At 35.0% G+C, this 17,761-nt stretch overlaps 1 long non-coding RNA gene across 1 annotated transcript; it reads right to left on the reverse strand.

The window, feature by feature from the left end:
* Window positions 1-9,022: 9,022 nt before the first annotated feature.
* On the reverse strand, window positions 9,023-12,916 carry LOC107762269 (uncharacterized). The gene is made up of 5 exons (XR_012694861.1): window positions 12,307-12,916; window positions 11,981-12,057; window positions 11,756-11,796; window positions 11,220-11,279; window positions 9,023-10,557 (listed from the first exon to the last, which is right to left on the reverse strand). It is a non-coding gene; the product is annotated as an uncharacterized LOC107762269 (long non-coding RNA).
* Between the last annotated feature and the right edge of the window lie 4,845 nt (window positions 12,917-17,761).

The raw sequence follows: 17,761 nt of genomic DNA on the forward strand, positions 1-17,761 counted from the left end.
TTGGTTGGAAATTGAATATAGTTTGATTATTGTAGTGGGTGTTTTGGTTGGTGGATTAAGTTGTGGATGTTGTAATCATGTTGGAGATTGTTTTATATGTTCATTTTGGTTGATTGGCAGCATTTTGATACTGAATTTACTATTTTGGTATTGTTTTCTCTTTTTGGCAGGTGATGCAGCTTTAAAACAAGTATTACCTGTTAGAGTTTTTCATATACGTTAAAAAAATATAAATTGTAATTTACCAACCTAAACCAGTCGGTAAGTGTCCAAAATATTTCTAAAAATTGCGAATCTTCGACCAAAGGCAATCGGTAAACAATAAAAAAATCAGAGATTATAATTTATTGACTGATATCAGTATCTTTATTTTTACCAAAAATGTATTAATATATCGACCGACATCGGTCGAAAATTATAATTTTATTTTTTGCTAGCTATATTATTTTACATGAAAATATTATTTTTATCTTTTTGACCGATATTGGTCGAAAAATATAATTGTATTTTAAAAAGAATATATATTTACCGACCGAAATTTAGGTCGTGTGTTAGAATTTAGACTAAAAAAGATTCGATTTTTTTGACAGTTTGTGATCGGTATTATTGACCGCAGACTGTTGTTACCTTTTACCGACTAATCCTATACCATTCGCTTTGCTTCTGTTGGTTTTCGGTCGGAAAAGGGTCATTACCGACCGAATTCGGTCGGTTTTTTCCAACGGTTTTAAGTGAATTTCTAGTAATGTTAGGATCGATTATCATGTTAAATTTTAGAAATGGAAAATAATTAAATTAAGAATTCCATTACGACAGGAGTAATATATAGTTCAAATGTGATTACGTGATAAGCAGGTCCACTATGGACCTATATGAACTATGATTTGGATGCATGGTTTTTTCTTTCCACTCTAATTGTTGTTTTGTAAGATGATGATACTTCTTGTGTTCCTTGTACTAGGCGCTTCTATGATAGTGCTTTAATTTCACATGGTGAACATTACTCTTGCATTATAGATTCATAAGCCTGTTTAACGGGCCGGATTTTTAACGGGTCGGGTTGACCCGGTTCCGGACCGGCCAAGACCGGTAGTAAACCGGACCGGCCCGGACATGTGGTAGGGGGCCGGGTAGGGCTGGGTTTGGGGGGTTAGGGGGTTGGTCTGTATATATTTTTTTTACCGGTCAAACCTGGTCAATGAAAAGTACTGTTGAACCGGTTAATCGGACCGGCTCGGACCGACCCGGTTCAACGGCTATTTTTTTATTAAAAAAAAAGTTAAATTCATTTGACCATTGGCAACGGTCAGCTTCCAATTTGACTGTTGCCCAACAGATATTTTGCAAGAATAGCCCTTTTTGGGCAATTTTTTTAAAAATAACACTTTTAGTAATTACTAATTTAGCTCTTTGAAAAATTATAAATACACACCCCCTCTTCTTCATTTATTCACTCATCTCTCATTTTTCAAACTCAAATTCCTAATTGTCATTCTCTCATTCTTCACCTAAATTGCAATAAACTATTTGGCTCTCATTTTGTTTGGAATTTAATTTATCGTATTATTTGAAGTTTGAATTTTGAACTTTGAACAATTGACGTTTCTTTGTGGTAACATTGGAGTTGCGAAAATTATCAAGTATTCAATTTATTGCGTAATTCGGTGCACTCCCTCCAACTCTTTCTCTTATTTACTATTTTATTTGCATATTTAATATTTGTTAGTAGTTAAATTTTTTCAATATGTTTAATGCTGCAAAAAGAGTGTGTAATAAGGTTGCTAATCGGTGTAATTGGGGAAATAGAAAAAGAGGTACTACTTCAATATCTAGTAGTAATTAAATGACTCTACACATGTTTCTGAAATATCACCTGATAATAATATAGATTATGAACAATTACAGGAAGATTTCGGTATAGAAGATAATGAATTAGAAATTAAAGATGAGACATCACTTACACCTAGTAGTATTGGAGTTGACAGCAGGGGTGGTGATCGTGGCGCTAGTAGTAGACTACTTGTGGCCCGGACTACTAATCGGAGGAAAAGAAGTAAAGTTTGGAAATATTTTGACGAAATAGAGAATTCTCATAGAATTAGATGCAAACTTTGTAAAGTTGATTTTAAATATAAGATTGGAGGAAGTTTAGGGGGGACTGGAACACTTAATAGACATATAAAAATTACGCATCCTATAGAATGGGGCTCTGATTTAGATAAAAATTAAGGAACTTTAAACTCTAGTACTGGAGGACTTATGAAATATGATAAAATGAAGGATCGTGAGGAGTTAGCAAAAATGATTGCTTTGGGTTGTCTACCTTTTTCTTTTGCTTCTTCATCACATTTGACTATGTATATTCAAAGGATTTATAATCTCTTATTTAAAGGTATCCCTAGAAGTATTTGTAGATCTGATATCTTTAGACTTCATGGACAATATCAGACATACATACGTTATTTGTTTGACCACCTTCCTTGTAGAGTTTCTCTAACTTCTGATATTGGCCATGCTGTAAATGAAAATGATTATTTGACAATTACATGTCATTGGATAGATAATAATTATTTTATGCAAAAACGTATTATCGCTTTTAAATATGATGAAGATCAGAGTCATACTGCTATTTTTATAAATACTACTATTTGCGAAGTTGTTGAATTTTATAATCTTAATAAAAAAAAGTATTATGTATGTCTTTTGATAATGCTTCTAACAATAATGCCGCTATTTCAATATTAAGACTGCATTTGAAACCACCACTATACGAAATTTTTCATGTTAGGTGTGCATGCCATGTTTATAATTTAATCGTTAAAAGTGGCCTTGATTTATTTTCGACTGAGATTACTCATGTTAGAAGAGCAGTGGGTGTTATTCAAGGAAATAATAGACAATCTAGAATTAGGAAATTTAAGACTAAGTGTACGGAGCATAACCTTAAACCCATATTCATGCCAGAATAAATTATTATTAGATGGAATTATACATACTTATTTTTAAAATGTTGCTATTGTAAGGCCCCGTAAGATTTCGCAAAGGAAAAATAATGTTTCGTGGTGCCGAACTGGGCTTATGTGTTTGAGAATTGTATAAATTCTTCGCGTCGAGCTTGCGAGCCGCGGCTCGAATTTTTTTGGGTTGATCAATGCACTGGAAAGTAAAAAAAATATTTGGGCAGAAAAAATGCACTTCTGCGGCCTACTATGCGGCCGCAGAATCACTCTGTGGACCGCATAATGGTCGCAGAGTGAGACAGTCTTTTGGGTCATTTTTTATGTCATTTTCGCGGCCCATTATGCGACCGCAAAACTATTTTGCGGGCCGCACTCTGATCGCATATCCAGCTTTGAGATTTTTCAGAGTGAGGTTCCGCGGCGCATTATGCGACCGTAGAACAGTTCTGCAGGCTGCATAATGACCGCAAACAGAGTCAGATTTGCCCAGTTCTGGAGGGCAATTATGCGGCCTATTCTGTGGACCACATAAGCATTATGGAATCGCATATGCGGCCGCATACCCTATTCCGGAGCTTCATTTTGGGTTTTTATAACCTGACCTTATTTCGATAAAACATATGCCATAGTCAAATTTGAGCAAATTTCTGATACTTTTAGAGTGAGAAAGAGTGCTTAGTGTGGGGGAGTAACCTTCAACCTATTATCCATCAATTCTTGCTCAATCATTGAGGATTAACAAAGAAAGTTTTCATCCTAAAGGTAAGAATCTATGTCCTAGCTCTCAATTTCAAAATTTAACAAAAAATGGGATAATTAGAAAGACAATTTTTGGGTATGGGAGTTGTTATCTTGCATGCATGTGTTATCAAGGAATGTGGGAAGGTTGTGAGCTAAAAATGGGAGAGAATGGGTTAGGGAATGATAGAATATTTCACAAAAGGGCCTTAAGAACATTAATGCACACCTAGTGTTTGATAATGTGCTCAAATGAGCTAGAATCATGACCATCTTCCTAATTTTAGTCCAACTTATTATATTTCTAAAATAGATCGAAGTTGCTAAGAATTCTGGAATGTTTTAGAGTTTAAAGAAAACTAAATTCAGGTATATTAGCTAAATCCCCTTCTTCTTAGAATCGAATCTCACGGTGTTCATGTAATTGGTGTAAGTCCCAAATTGATCATAATAGAATTGGCTATTCCGAATGTGCTTATGTTGAAGGATATATGCTCAATATGTGTTGTGAATGCTTCATCATATCACCTTATCATTGAGAATGTGTTCAAAACATGGAATATATGTTAAAAATATTAAGACTTCAAGTCAAGATCGAAATAATGGTTATTATGCCAAATTATATGAAAAGCCTCTATGTGCCTAAGATTCCCAAATTGCTCATGTGTGAATTTAATGTATTGAATGGGAAGCCTTATTATTATTGATAATGATAATGATGTTTGAATGTGGAAAGGGGAACTGGAATTATGAAATACGGCCAAGTGCCAAGAATGACTTTATAATTGTAGCCACTAGTGCCAATGAATCGAAAGGATATGAAAGAAGTATGATGTGAGATGATTGACTGAAAAAGGTAATGTCTCGGGTGAGACGGCCTAGCCGATCGGACCGTGATCAGACACCATGCCGCACACATGGTGGTGATTGTGCTGAAAATTATAATGAAATTGTGGTTATGGTTGATGTCTCAAATGAGACAGTCCAGCCGATCGAATCGTGATCGGACTCCGTATAAGAATATAGTGGTATTATGAATTATGGTATATCGGCACTAAAGATCACTCAACCTAATAACATGAAAATTGACTTGAAAACTTATGTGATCCTTAACTTGATGTTTTAGTATTATTTGAAGCTCTTATTGAATTCTTGATTGTTCCCCCTTGTATTATTATTCATTCTATTGAGATAGTGTTTAGTTTTACATACTAGTACTATTCGACAGTACTAACGTCCCTTTTGCCGGGGGTGCTGCATCTTTAAATGGATACAGGTGGTTCCATAGCAGGCAGTGTTGATCAGCGATAGTGGTACATCCTCTTCCCAGTAGACTTGGTGAGCCCCACTTTATCTCGGGGTCACGTATTGTATCTTTTGTTCATATTATTATCACGTCTCGAGGTATAATCTGGGCCTTATTGCCGGCACTATCATAACACTCTTTTGTATCTTTTAGAGGCTCCGTAGACACTATGTGGGTTGTACATGGGTGCTAGAAAAGTCAAATAAATTATGTTGTGTTTGATCACTTGTTCCACTCAAACTAAAAGAATATGTGTATTTTGATACTTAAAAGTGAAGTAACTAATGAAATGATCTAGTATTGTGTACATGATCTCTCTATTGTCTAAGTAACGAAATTACGTCTCCTCTTGATCATAGGTGTGTTGGGTAAAAAGCGTCTAACAGGCTTGCTTGACCGGGTTCACTCGGTTGGGCGTCGGTCGCGCTTTCCGAGTTTGGGGCGTGACAACTACAAATATAGATTTCCGATAACTGAAGTTGTTAATGCGCATTGTAATGATCCAAACCGTATGTTAACAACTAATACTTGGGAGGCCATTAATGATGTTATTCAATTTTTACATAAATTTTATACAGCTACTGTTGAGTTTTCTGGAGGGGCAATTCCATCTCAAGCACTATAATAAGTTAATCCTGGCATGAATCAAATAAACATGTTGTGGCGTGCAGCCTGATCCCATAAATATCCTCACAATCAGGCCCTCAGGCTCACTCCATCATCAATATCTCCAATCTCTCGGGCTCAAAATGTCATAAATATCAGCCCAAAAATAATGATGTGATGTATCAATAAATAGTAATGGAGACTAAGATATGATATGCAATGAATGCGTATGACTCAGTATGTAGTTGCAATGTAAGCAAATAACTCAACAGCAGAAATAACCTCTGTGGGTCCCAATAGGATAAGCATGTAGCCTAAACATAGTTTCAAACATGGATCACAACTTGATTACTCTAGCACGTTGAGATTTCATGGTTACAGATAAGATCAGGTAACTACACAGTACCACAAAAATAACATATAATTGATGATGTTGCTATTAATGTAGGCAATGTTAATCCCACTATGCATTGTACTACTTCTACTGCATCTGCTAATATAATGAAGATGAAGGCCTTGATGGTTATAATATGTAGGCTATATTTTCTTCCACTCAAACCAGCAGCATGAACATTGATGAAAAATTCTACTTGCAAAAGCAATCAGAGCCTCGCACTAAGAAATTTTTACCGTTGGGATGGTGACATGAAAATGAAAAGCAATTTCATGTTCTTTCCGCTATGGCTCGGGACGTGTTGAATGTGCCAATTTCAACTGTTACATCAGAGAGTGCATTTAGTTAAGCAAGACAACAACTAGGAGACACCCGTCACTCATTGGGAAGTAATGCTTTGGAAGTTTTAGTATGTTTCAGAGATTGGATTAGATCGGAACGAAGAAATCAGGGACGTGAAGATGTGATAAACCAAAAGACGAGGAACTTGGAGATATATTAACACATGGTCACCCATCTGAATTTAATACTCCGGAAGATGGCCACGAAGTTCATATTGATTATGAATAACTTACTAAGGCAATGCAAAACCTTTGAAGTTCTAGATTTATATTTAATAATTAAACTTTGAATTTGCTCTTTTTTCGTTAATTTAGTTGTTGTTAAATGTAAACTTTAATTTGCAAGTTTGAAATAAGAATTATAAGTGTAATTTTTTTCCATCTTCATTGTATTTTATTATCTTAAATTCTTAATGAAATATTCAAATATTAGAATTTTAATGCCTTTGAATCCTTTATTCAAACTCTTTTTATAAGATTAGTTTTTGTTTTATATTTTTACTTTATATTAATATAAATTACGATAGTTATACAAAATACAAAAAATAATAATAATAAAAAACATAAACATAAACTCGACCCGGCCTGGACCCTTAGGCCCGGAACCGTTCCGGTTCAATTTTTTTACCAGATAGGCCCGGATCCGTTAAGTCCGGTTTGTAAAATTCGATAACCGACCCGGATTGATGACCAGCCGGCCACTATTTTTCTCAACCTGGCCCGGCCCTTTGTCACCTTTATAGGTTCACCAAATTTGTGGATGTTATTGTAGCGGTTTTTTTATGTATATTGCGGCGGTTTTGAACCGTCACTATGTAGGCTAACTGCGGTTTCCAACAACGTCATAATTACGTCCGTCAAAAAGTTATTGCGGCAATTTTCCGAAAAGCACCAGAATTGTGAAAGTGAAATAACGGCGGTTCGGTTTTACTTAGTACGGCAAGTCATAACCGTCAGAATTGGATATGTTACCGTAATTCACACTAATTAATATGGCAGTTTTGCACCGCCACAATCCCCCTTTTGTTGTCGGCTATAATTTTTGTTCATTCACATTTATTCTGTTCTACTTTTGACACCCTACCTAATGGATTGGTTTACAATAGTTTTGAAACAAACATAAAAAAAATATTGAATAAGTAAATCATTTATTGTATATGTAAAAGTAAGAATGGCCTAAATGACATTTATATTTGTGTCACTTTGTCATGACGGTCCCCAAACTTAACAATTTACCAATTGAACACTTAAACTCCTTCAAACCGTGTATAATAAACGCTTATGACAGGAGGATGTCAGTGCGTGTAACACAATCTCCTCCACGTTGGCTGCCACGTCAAAAACCAGTGCGTGTAACACAATCTCCTCCACGTTGGCTGCCACGTCAAAAAATAACAATGTGTAGATGCCATGTCACATGATAGATTAAAAATAATTAAAATCAAAAATAAAAATAAAATTCAAACACTAATCCCCTCCCTCAAATGGTGCGACTATTATGAACAGTAACACAACAATGGCGGAATGGCCACTGTGTCGTCGTCTGGTGGTGAAAAGCCACCGGACCAGTCCCAAAAGATGCGCCTCACCATTGCGCATAAACCCCACCTAGGCGCCCCTCTCATTTCTTCCCAAGCTGTTGCAGATTTCAACAATGGTGGATCGAGTAGTGCAGCGAAAAATTGCCTGGGCAAAACTGATATTTATCATATCGGTTCTGGTTCAAATCGAGTGATTCCAAGCAGTGGAGATTGTTCCTTCAAATACCATCGACCCACCAAGTTTCAGACAATTTCAATGCCGGAATAGTCTCCTCCAACCAACTGAATATGGCCGGCGAACACCAGTTGGTCGAGGATGGAGCTACATGTGTCCAAATTGAACAAGACCAATGCCAATTGACTCCAACTGACCAAGTGATTGATGCCAAACGATCAAACAACAACTACAATGAACCAATCGTCACAACAATTCAAAAATCAAAATCTGCAGAGTTGCAGACACCATGTGTTCAACGAAATGCTAAAGTCAGTTTTAACAAGTCTTGCCTTGCTTGATTTTTGAAATTAGGGGTTAAATTTTCTCAAAAAGCTCTAATATTTTTAAAGGATTAATTTGTAAAAGATGTATAATTTGTGCTTCAAAACCCTTTATGGGTTAATTTTGAGATGTGGTGATTTTTGAGGATTTTTCGGTTGACCCTTTTTTTAGTTTGTTGGTATTTTGATAATTTGATGTGTTTTCCTTCTACAAAAAGGGCATATAATTGAATTTTAAAAGAGATCTGAATTATTGGCCAAAGGATTCTAAATTCATGATAAAGTTTCAGATTCGAGGGAAGAAATAAACAAAGAATATAGGGGAGGAGAGAAAGAATTGGACAGAAAATGTTGAAGAGAGAAAAAAAGAATTGGACAGAAAATATTGGAGAGAGAAAAGCAAAGAAGAAAAGCTCACTTGTTCAACAATGGAGGATGAACAATCGGGAAGAAAATGACTGCTAAAAAATTGGCTCTTGGTGCCTTTTTAATAGGCCTCACGCTCCTTAAACGAGTGTAGTATACGTACTTCAGTAAAAAAATACCACACAGCATGAGCGGAGTTTAAATACTCAGTTTTTAAGGATAGAGGGGTTTGGTTGGCAAACTTGTAAGTACGAACACCGGCATGACAAAACTGGACAAGTATAGGGGCCTCCCAGGCTATTCTGCCTATATAAAAATATAAGTATTCCAGAAATACATCATAAAATGTATTAAAATTTCAAGTAGTATTTTACATTCACTCAATACAAGGAAAATAACTACAATAAATCCTAGAAATTATGTTGAACGAGCACGTGCATGAATCTGTGGAGCAGTGTTACTTCCATTTGGAGATCCTTTCTGGCTTGTTAGGCGATGCAACATATTTCTTATATTCTGTGCCTACAAAATAAAATGAAGCAATAAGCAAGAAATAATCAAAATTCAATCATGATGTACGAAATATAAAACTTTATATTCAAAATTGCAAGCATGTCAAAGGGTCATGGTACAAACTAATATATTCACATTTCTTAAACTGCTGAATAGGTTGTAGGTGGCAGATATAACCTGCAGAATATTTAGTCAACTCCTTTAACCATTCAAGATAAGGATCCAGAGAAAGAAGAAGAAAAGTGGAATGCATCATTAACATGTAAAAGGAGGAAATACAAGACCCTTCCAACATTCCCTGCCCTTATTTCCTTTTTCTTTTTCTATGCCAACATATAATATCACTCGTGCATGAGACATTCGAGCTTATACCATGTATATGTTGACCAGTGGAAGTTGTAGCATATCGACTTGTCTTAGTTTACCTTACAAGTATCCAAAAGCAAGTGCCGTAGTCATATCTAACTATCATACTTTTTACCATGTTTGTCAAACAGGAAATGATTTCGTACACAAAAAATTTACAAACTGAATATATGCTAATATAATTTTCTTTGAAGAGTATGATTATGCTAGTTTATCTATAGTCATACAACACAGATTCCTTAACTAATCGACCAAGAAAGCAGTTTAATGCAAAGAATATCGGTTTACTGAATGGGAGTGCTAAAGTGACAGCAGGATCATTGACTTGTTAACTTTTTACTGTTATAAAACAAGACACCATATAGCTTATTGTGATTGACGACAAGGTTTAAAGACTTTGCTCAGAAGGCTTTAGACCTCCGTGACATTGTGATCGATGACCTTGATGGACTTCCATTGCACTTGAATAGAATCACATTTAGTGACCAAGAAAGGGTAAAAGAGATGCGCAAAATCAATATCCCTTCCCCTGGCATGTTGTCCTATGGTTCATTTCCACTCAATTAACCTAATAATTTTATTTGTTGATATCATGTTGTCTTATACGCACCTTGATAATGTCATTGCACAAAGGCAACTTTTAAACCTGAAGGGACAAGCCCTGACTAAATGTGCGTCAGATTTTATTCATGAATTATCTGTTATCTGTTATGTGTATGTTCAATGGAAAAAAAATGATCCAATTAGATATCTCGTGAATCAAGAAACATGGAGTTTATATCTTAGTCACTCTGAGGTTCTCAGGAAGCTTCAAGGATCAGCACTGTGATGATTCAGTAACTTCAGTGAGCTTCCATATCTTAGATTTGCTATTAGGCTCTTCAACAATCCGGGCTTTTACATCCACCGTATTTCTTGCATCTCCATTCTTACAAAGTCAATAGGATGTAAAGAAGTATATATTAGTAGATGATATTGACATGAAAAGCAGGTAAAATTTCTGGTGTGTCCTCCAACTTTGAACAACAGAACAACTAGGGAAAAATTAGTAAGGATATACATATATATAGCTTTTCCATGGGGTACGATCTAATGTCAACAAACAAAAAATTCTTTGCATATTACATTGGGAGATGATACCACATAGACATCCGTAAAACAAATAGAATTTGAGAGAGTGACAATAGCATGCGTAAGTATATGAACTAACTAAAATAATCAACAATTAGCAAACAACAGCAAATACCTTAAGTTTCATTTTTGTAATGCTGAAGGATGGTAAGCCAAATAATGGAATTAAAATCTATTAAGTTCATTACCCAGTATCATAAATGCTACTATGACTTTTTTCGATAATGACAAATGTTACTCTGACTTTGTATCTACAAAGTGTTACAATCTTTGCAGTAGCCTAAATTTAGAACCAACATGAGTGATATACATACAACACAAGTACTAAACAGCGATTAAAAGCTTCAAGCAAGCAAAGAAACTCAACGAATTATCACAATAAAAACAGAGAGCAACAAGAGACATAGAAATGTCTTGAGCTAGTTGAGACAAAAGCAAGTACCCAAAGAAAATTCTTACCATCAACAGTTTGGAGGCATTGGATGAATTTTCTAGCTCATTTGTCGAAGTTCTTCATTCCTGCACCATGATTGATCCAGTTTAAGTTGGTGATTAATATAAACTCGATAAGGCAAACATAAATCCCTTTTGTAGTTTCTCCGAAATCACCAAAGACCAGTGGAAATAACAATTGGACCTATCACTCTAAGGACATGTAAATCACACTTAATTTAATAGTTTTGCCATCATATCACTCCTTGCTTTCAGAATATTTGTGCTTCAATGTGCTCTTTCTCATCTATGGAGTAGAGTCTTTCTTTTACAAAGATTTTCAGTATCGGCATTAGAAGACTAATTACATCGGATAACCATTTGCTAAGTATTTTGTCTTTTTTTCTCAAATAAGATACCATTTTCAAAATTGTAGTCATATTGACTATTTAAATGTGATCAATTTACTAAAGCTTGGTTATATTTCTATCAACTAGACTATGTCCTACTGCTCTAAAAGAATAGGGGAAAGTAAAGTAAGAGATATAAGAGCAAAAGATTACCTTCTTATCAATTGTTCAGATGTTGTATGCTCCTGTATAACCTGTAGATCCATTGGGTAAAAAAAATAAATCTCACTGAAAAAATTTAATGCAAAAGCAACAACTTGGAAGATGATGGACTAATAGAATGTCTCCCAAGGAAATTAGGATCCAAAATACTACCTGAGGACACTAGATTATTGCTTTTTCCAAAATAAATTTTCACTAGCATTTTCAAAACTCTACCTTAGTGTCTGCACCAAATACCATCCTCCACTTGAGCATCACTGCCCACAGATGCATTGATTTTTCAAAATCAATTTCTGGAGAATAAGATCAGAAAACAGCCATAAGAACTTTACTCCACACGCAACTCTTTCTTCAGTCAATCAAGTTTCAACCACAAATCAAATCGTGCCTTAAGATACATTAAAAAAAATAAAAATGGAAGCTAAGCACAAATTTAAGTATCTAACAGTTATATTGACAGAGCAAATCAAACTAAGAATGAAACCCTAGATCCACATCAATCAATATATAGAGAAAAGGAGATAAAAACTGAAAGGACCTGCCTGAACTTTGTTTGAAGTTGAGAGTTGAGATCATTAAAGCTGCGACGGAGGTTTGCGAATTCCATGAGAGCTTCATCGTAGACCAGAAGCTTCGCCATTCCTTTCCGTATTTCGAATCAAGGGCCTCATCGAGAAGAGGAGTACGAAAGGAGAGAATAGGAGATAAAGGATAAACTGGGAGATGAGAGAAGAGAAGAGAGAATCGCCGGCTATGGCGGTCTGACAAAGCGCTGCACGGAGAGGGAAGTGAACGAGGAGTTCTGATTTGTGAGAATATGCATTTTCCAACTAAACCTAAAAATTATGTTAAAAATTAAAAATAAAGATAGCATCGGTTCGAAACGCCATAATTGTATCTTAAACCGCCGCTTTACGAATGCACAATCGGGCGACTATAGTACTGGAGTGGTACAGTGATTATTGTGGCGGTTCTTAATAGTCGCCGTAATAAAAACGCCATAATTGTTCCGTTTTTTTTTGCAGTGGTGAAACAAGACAAAAAATGGAAGGAAAAAAAAAGGAGAAAAAAGTAACGGTTAAAAATAGCAGATTTTGCTCTTCGAAAGCTTGACTTTGTTCATGAAAAAAACGTGTGTGATTCCTAATACTTGCTGTTTCATGCTTAGTGAAGTTGCTTTTTATTACACTTCACTTGAACTAGTTTTTTGCCTTCTAATATTAGTGCTAGCAATGAATTATGTCCTCAAAAACTTCCTTCTTATATTTGTAGTTCTTGTTTTATGCAATGGCGAAGATAGAAAAATATATTTGGTTCTAATGGAGGGTGATCCTGTCGCATTTCATCAGATTAAAACATCTTCAGAAAAAGGAAACAAGCTTGATCCAAACAGGTATTAACAAAATTTAAATACCCTTTTCAAGTTGATTGCTTGAGGTGTGTATGAGTTTTACACAATTTATTGGCCCAAAAAGACATTGCTTGCTACTTATATGAATTCAAAAAATAGTGTTTATGCCTAACTTCGATGAAAGTACTCATTCTTATTTTTAATTAGTTTTTTTTTTTAAATATCGGATGCGTGATTTATGATAGTTTATCAAAGTGTATAAAGATATTTTTTCCCTCCAATATCATAATTAAGGAAGTGATAATAATATAAAGATTAATTAGATTCGGCGATCAACTTAAATTACGTGACACAAGTAAGCTAACAGTATTGCGTCCCAAATCCCTTCGTATTAGTGTCACCTAGATATACTTTATTAATGGTGTAATTGATGTGACAAGTAAAGTTGCATAAGAGTCATAAGTGAGGATTATTTTTAACATTTAGTGAAGCATATGCAAATGAGTTGACAAAATTCCATGATGAGTTTCTACAAAGTAATTTGGAGACAGGGAGCTATCACAAGCTTTACAGCTTCAAACACATCGTCAACGGCGTTGCAATCCACACTACTCCATCTCAGGTGCTTCCCATCTTCAAACTAGTAGTATTATTAATTATCTACTTCTACATCGATCATCTTCACTTATCAACTCCGTTCAAGAAAGTGATATTTACCAAACTAAATATACAAGTAGCAACAAATCTTTAATTGTTAGAAAAATATTACTATGGAGACGAAATAATAAGACTTTGATAGTGTAGCCATTGTTTTTGAGAAATTTAAGCCCCCCACTATTGTTACTGCAGGGATTATTCTATAAAGCCTATAAAATTCGAGTACCACCAATTAACTTGAATTTCCACTTGAATGAACTGTGTGAATTGTAAATAGTAGTAAGAGAACTTTCTGTGTTGTGTTTTATTTTGGAGAGGCAAGGGGCATTTATAAACCTTTTAGCTGTCTGTTAGAATCACCCTTGCCAACATGCACCTTTTAAAAATCAGTAGTCACCTTTTCAATTTGAAATAAAACTGTTAAAAATATTTTAATAATTAATTTTTTTATTAAATAATAAAAATAATAGGTGATTGAAAATATTAATTTCGGACTACTTAATTGCCCCCAAGGCCCAATCTTAACTATAAATAATATAGCCAAATTCTAGTTTCCCTTCAAAACATCCCTCAAAATATTTAAACCATATAAGACAAAGGATTGTTTATAAGCACTTCTTTCTTTCTTTATTTTTCCAACGAGGAATAAGAGCACGTTTGGATGGGCTTGTTGTAAGTAACTTTTAAGCCAAAAGCCACAAGTTAGGAATTTTAGTTTTTGACTTTTGGCTTATTTTTGTCATTTTAGCTTAAAAATAAGTGCCTAAAAGTATTTTTTTTTACTTTATTCAGACACTACAAAATGACTTAAAAGCTATTTTGGCCTAAAAATACTTAAATAAGTCAATCCAAACGGGCTCTAAGTTTCCTCCTCTTAAAAGCTAACCCGTCAATACTAAATAATCTTACAACTATAACATTGGTTTATTTTAATAAATGGCAATAACTTAATTTTACTGTTGGTATATAGTAAAACTTTAGACAATGAGTTTTTTCTTGTTAGCAAACATCTCAATCTTGTTGCCAAAAATATTTTTATCGTTGGTAAAGTAAATAGATTTTCTCAACAGCTTGTTTGATTTGTGGCCCAAAAATTGTTTAATGCTGAAATTGCATGTGTTGAAGAGTGATGAAACAAGAGAGTTTTCCTCTTGGCACGACTTGAGAGGTGTGAACGAGAGCCACCCCTCTCATGCATTTAGCGTGATCATCACATCAGTTGGTTCACAGGCCAAGGAAATTTACTACAACTACGGCTTTGAGTCTATGAGACTAACAAGGATATTATTGTAAATAATATTCATATACACACACGTTGTAGTTAGTTTTATATTTATTCGTCAGTTTATCTTTTGTATTTTGTATAAATAAGACTTCGTTCTGGCCTTTGTAACTTATGAAGGCCTTTGCAACTTACTCGCTTTGTAGTTCTACATTCTAAACTTCAACTTGGTATCAAGAGCACCAATGGCTTCCCAAACTTCTTCCACTCAAAACTTCTTCTCCAAGTCAAGTCAGTTCCTCTCAGTCCTCCTTGGGTCTTCCGAACCTCCTCCAACTATTACAAATATTAAAGGTTTTGTACCCATTGAATCAAACATATCTTAATTACCTTACATGGAAAAAGGTTTTTTCACTGTTCTAAAAAGTCACAACCTTCTTCCATTGGTTGATGGATCTATTCCATGTCTACCATCAACCCATGATGAAAATCGCCGGTGGATTCAATGTAATACTATAACTCTCAGTTGGATCAATGCCACTCTCTCACCTCCAGTTCTTGATTCCCTTCTTAACTACGCTTGCGAAAACATCCAAAGAGGCATGGGATGTTCTTGCTTCCCTCTACCTTGATCAAGTTTCGCCTTCATCAATTCATCTGAAAATCAAAATTTCAGAATTTTAAGAAAGGCTCGCTTTCCATGGAGGTTATCTCCAACAACTGCACTCTTTTGCTTGTTCACTTGGAGCAGTTGGCAAACCAGTTTCCAAAGACGATTTAGTGGCCCAAGCATTGCAAGGATTGCCACCTTCCTATCATACCTTTGTCTTTAGATTGAATGCTATAGGAACACTTCCCTCTTTTCTAGCATTGCGTCCATTACTTCTCACTGAAGAAGCACATATCAATGCAGCAAACATTGACAACTCCACTTCTCACAGTGCCTTAATTGCTTCCTCTTCGGCACAACCAGTTTCTCAACCTCATTATTCCACTTTATCACATGCTAATCCATATCCAAAAGGATCACACAATGGACGTAGTCGTGGTAAGTTGAACAAAGGCTGGGGCCGAGGTCAATACTCTCCTTGCTCTAATTTCTCAAATCAATGGGCTTGTTTTCGACAAAATTTTCGTCCTGCCTCTCCAGGTGATGGAGTTCTTGGACGACCTCGTTTCACATCTACTCAACAGTGTCAAATTTGTTTTCACTTTAGTCACATTGCTCTAGAATGTAGGAATTGTTTTAATCATTCTTATGTTCCTAATTTACTACCAAAATCATTTGTTGCTATGAAGTTGGAGGAGGTCCAACCATATGTATGGTATCCTGATTCTAGTGCTTCTGCGCATATGACAAACGATCAATCTCTTTTATCCTCTCCCTTTACTTACACTGGTTCGTCACAAGTGATGTTTGGAAATGGTAATCTTTTTTCCATTTTATCCACCGGATCTTCGTCTATTATTACATCTTCGAAGCCTCTTCAATTAAAAAATATTATATATGTTCCTTCTCTTAAGAAAAACCTAATGTATGTTCACCGTTTGTGTGCTGATAATAATTGTCTCATTGAGTTTCCTAACTCTGTTTTTTTTATTAAGGACAAGAAAACCAAGCAAGTGTTACTCTACTCTGAGAATAATGGCTCTCTTTTCGCCACTATCTCTAGTCACTCCTCTCATGTTGCTTTTTCAAGTGTTGTCTCGTCTTTCTCCCTTTGGCACCAGCATTTAGGTCATCCAAGATAACGCTCTCTTGCTGCTTTAGTTCGTATGGGTTTTATTCATTGTAATTCGTCTTTTAAAAATTATGGTTGTAATGTTTGTCACCTTGGCAAACAATCTAAGTTACAATTTTCTTCTTCTCAGAATAATGCTCCTTTTCTTTTAATTCATTCAGATGTACATGTGGCAAGCTCCATTTAGTTCTATTATTTCTTGATGACTACATCAAATACTCTTGGATTTATTTAATGTGAGACAAGTAAGAGGCTTTTGATAAATTTAAAGAGTTCTATAAAATGGTCTCAAACATTTTTTTTCATTCTTCTATCGCTTATTTTCAATCTGATGGTGGCAAGAAATATAACAATTCTCATTTTCGCTCATTTTTTAGTGAACATAGAATTATTTATCGCTTCTCTTATCCGTATACCTCCCCTCATAATGGTCATGCGGAAAGAAAGCATCGACGTGTTAATAATATGATACGATGTCTTCTCTTTCAAGCTTCAATATCTTTTTCTTTTTGGACGGATGCCTCTCTCTTTGGGGTTCATTTAATTAATATCACTCCTCTTCCCGTTCTTAATTTTGTTTCTCCTTATAAAAAGTTATATGGTAAACCACTAGATTATAATTTAATTAAGGTATTTGGATGTTTATGCTATCCGTATGTTGGACATTTGTTTGCTTATAAGTTTCAGCCCCGTTCACAACCATGCTTATTTCTTGGAGTTTCTCCTCAAGACAAGGGGTTCAAATGTTTGAATCCATCTACTAATCGGATAATTATTTCACGTCATATACATTTATAGAATCATCGTTTCCCTATACTTCTATGTTTCCAGTACAGTCTAATATAATTTCAAATCTTAATTTTCCTTCCTCATAAAAATCCACACCACCTTCTCCTAGTTTTTCTCCAATTAATTTGCATAAAACGTGTACTTCATCAACTGTTTTCTCCAATTTTGATTTTGTTTCCACATCAGATACTTTCTTCCTCCTCTCTCTTTAACTCCTCAAAACATAGTCTATAACT

The sequence above is a fragment of the Nicotiana tabacum genome, chromosome 9 (assembly GCF_000715075.1).
Source record: "Nicotiana tabacum cultivar K326 chromosome 9, ASM71507v2, whole genome shotgun sequence".
NCBI classification, from domain to species: Eukaryota; Viridiplantae; Streptophyta; class Magnoliopsida; order Solanales; family Solanaceae; genus Nicotiana; species Nicotiana tabacum.